We start from the raw sequence: 3,408 nt of genomic DNA, 5'->3' as shown, positions 1-3,408 counted from the left end.
AGCCGCGCCCTCTGCTGGCCCCCGGAGGGACGGCAGTCCCCTGGGTCCTGGGGACCCGGCTTGGGGACTCAGCCTCGCACTAGATTTCCTCTGTTCTTTGGCCACATTCTTGATGGGGTCTGTACCTGCAGCCCCATCCAGAGGGCTGCCCAGGGTGGTACGGAAAGGCGCCGGCAGCTGGAGCTGCCTGAAAAGCACGCTGGGGGAGACCCTCCGCTGCCCAGCGGTGCCCCCGGCCGTCCTCGGGGTGCTGTCCACTCCCAGGCCGTCTAGCAAAGCCCTTCTGAGCAGGAGCTGAAGTCCAGGGCATGAGACGGCGGGGGGGGGGGTGGGGCGTCAATCACTTCCTCTGGGTGGCCTTTGGCTTGCCACACTGCTCCTGTGCCCCGTGTGTGAGCGAGGGAAGGCCCAGCCTCACTCGCAGGCCTGGGGCCTCGGGCATAGCACCCAGCACCCAGCACCCAGGGCACCTCCGTAGGTGTTAGCTGCCATCAAATCAAATTGTCCTCTGATGCAAGACCTCGGCCTCTGATATCGTCTTAAGTGCCTCACGCACGTGCAGGGAGCCGGGGGAGGGCAAGTGGTTGGTGACAATGGATTTGGGGCAGGAAGTGCCACCAGAGGAAGGAGGAGGGCAGAGCATGCCCTGCAGGGAAGGAGGAGAACGTACCACACGGCAGCGGGCTGATGGGGGTTGATGGGGGTCCGGAGCCCGGAGCCTCGGGGGGCTCCGTCCCAGCGCCAGCGTCCTGTGCCTGTCCTTGCCATGTGTCTGGGCTCAGGGGAGCGCCGAGCCTCGGGCTGATGGCGGAGGGGACCGGCTCCCAAGGCCCCGGGAAACGCTGCTGCAGACCGAGGGCCACCTACAGAGAAGGCGTCTGTCTCGGAGTCCGTGGCAGTGGCAGTGAGCTGGGCTCCGCCTCCTGCCCATGGGTCGGTAGCCCCACGATCCGGCCCGCGACCCTACAGCGCCGCCCGTCCCCCGAGGCGTCGGGCTGCCTCGCCCAGGCCCTGGGCCAAAGGAACAGCGCCCCGCGGCTTAGCCGCTGCCCTGGCCTTGGGGCGCCCACGGCAGACGGAGCCCGGCAGCTGGCACCTCCGCGGACGGACCCGCAGGGCTGGTGACCAGAACGTGGCCAAACAAGGCAGGTCCCGGGACCTCCCCATCACACAAAGCGCTTAGAGCTTGCCGGGAGCGCAGAGGCCGGTGTGACCCCAGGTCCTGTCACCCGTCGGGCACAGCCTCAGTGGCACAGGCAGGGGCTCGGCGCTTCTCCGGACCCCCCGAGAGCCACTCGCTTGACGACCGTGACGGTGGAAGATTCAGCCGCGCTTCTGCAGTCACACGCCCAGCGGGAGGCCCACACGCAGACCCCAAGCGTCCTCCTCCAGCAAACCACGGACGTGAGCCCCCGAGGGTGCGCGGCCGCTGACGGGCCCAGAGCGACGACGTGGCAGCCACAGGGGAGGAAAGGACCGCGGCATCTTTCCGGGGCGCCCGCTCGTCCCCGCCGTGACCCCCGCCGCCGCCGCGTGCCTGGACAGACACATGGACGGGACGGCGACTCCACCCCAGGCCACCGCCGGAAGCCCACAGGCCGGGGCCAGAGACGCCGCCCCGGGCCCTCAACCACGCGCGGGATCCCCTGGCAGCTCCTCCACAGAGACCCAAGGACACAGGAAGGCACAGCGAGGCCGAGAAAGCAAAGACCACCCGACGCGCCTCAAAGCCGAATGGCGACCTCGGGTTTATCCAAACCGGGGGGGGGGGGGGGGGGGGTGCACTTCACAGTGGCTTGGTTTTGGGTTTTGGGGGTTTTTTTGGGTTTTTTTAATGAAATGCATCTGTGTGTTGTCAGGCCCTCGGAGCTCGCCTGCTTCCCGGGCAGGTAGATACGCTGCAGGCCAAGGCCAGGCGGCCAGATGCCAACCTCCCGGTGGGTACACGTAGGCCCAAGCCCCTGTCGAGCCCGGGGGGTCTGAGCGGCTCTGTCCTCTGCTGCCCCAGCGGCGGCCCCCAGGAGCCCCAGGAGAGGCTGCTCCCCCACACTCCCCGCCAGAGCCGCTTTCACCTGTGCTGGGAGAAGGAGATCACCAAGCGCTTGCATCATCGTGACGTTAAAGGTGACGAAAAGGGCAAACCGGCACCCTTCTTGGGGTCATTTCACTCTTCACCATTTAAGAAAAGTTAATTCGGGGGTGGCCCCGGTGGCACAGCGGTTTAGCGCCGCCTGCAGCCCACGGCGTGATCCTGGAGACCCGGGATCGAGTCCCACATCCGGCTCCCTGCATGGAGGCTGCTTCTCCCTCTGCCTGTGTCTCTGCCTCTGTCTCTGGGTCTCTCATGAATAAATAAATGAAATCTTTAAAAAAATAATAATAAATAAATAAAAGTTAATTCATGTGTAAGCAACGGTCTCTGTACCCCCAACCCTTACTCCTTCCTCCAATAAATTGTGAACGTTTTAGCACATTCACCAGATTTATATTCTGGAGAGACATGTTCCCCTCCCGTGGGGTGCGGAGCCGGCCTTACTGACTTGGCCATAGAGGGGACCGATAGCGCCAACACCCTGTCGCGGAAACAGCAGAGCAAGTGCCTCACGGCGTAACGGTTCAAACACAGCACCGAGCCTGATCCATAAATTACAGAAAATCCATAGCACCAGGTTTATAGGTAGTACTTTAAAAATACATCAGAAGTCCCGCAGCTGGAGTGATGACCCCAAGAATCCGCTTGTACAAACCCATAAATAATGTACATACGTCCATATTTTCATAGAAGCTGAGATCTCTCTTAGAGCCCAGCGCTCATGGAGCCGCCCGGGGGGCTCAGCGGCTCAGCGGTTTAGCGTCGCCTTCCGCCCAGGGCCTGATCCTGGAGACCCGGGATCGAGTCCCACGTCAGGCTCCCTGCATGGAGCCTGCTTCTCCCTCTGTATCTCTCTCTCTCTCTCTCTCTGTCCCTCATGAATAAATAAATAAAATCTGAAAAAAAAAAAAAAAAAAAGAACCCAGCGCTCATTGAAACTGGCGTGTGCTCTAAAGCGGGCGGGCCGACCGGGACGTGGTGTCTGGGGGAGCAATAACCTCGGCAATCAGACCTGCCGGTCTCCGTTCTGGAATATTAGCCCCAGGATCAGGGATCTCTGGAGCCTCCGGGGGGACAGCATGGATTTCTGTATTTAGCCAAGGACACCTCCATCAGCCCTTGGGATGCAGCAGGTCCCTCCTGGTGTCTTGCAATGCAGTGTTGGGGGTTTCTGACCCTCCTGGTTCTTTCCCAGGGCTACTTGGGAGGCCCATGTGTCTACTGCTGCCGTGGCATAAAAGGGAGCCTGGGGGTGTTAGGGCAATGGGCAGGCTGTCAGCAGGAGGGAAGAGAAGTGCAGGAATCTGCAATGGGAT

This window comes from Canis lupus, chromosome 24 (assembly GCF_011100685.1).
Source record: "Canis lupus familiaris isolate Mischka breed German Shepherd chromosome 24, alternate assembly UU_Cfam_GSD_1.0, whole genome shotgun sequence".
Classification (NCBI taxonomy): Eukaryota; Metazoa; Chordata; class Mammalia; order Carnivora; family Canidae; genus Canis; species Canis lupus.
The sequence above is the reverse complement of the archived record's forward strand: the minus strand, read 5'-3'. Positions refer to the sequence as shown.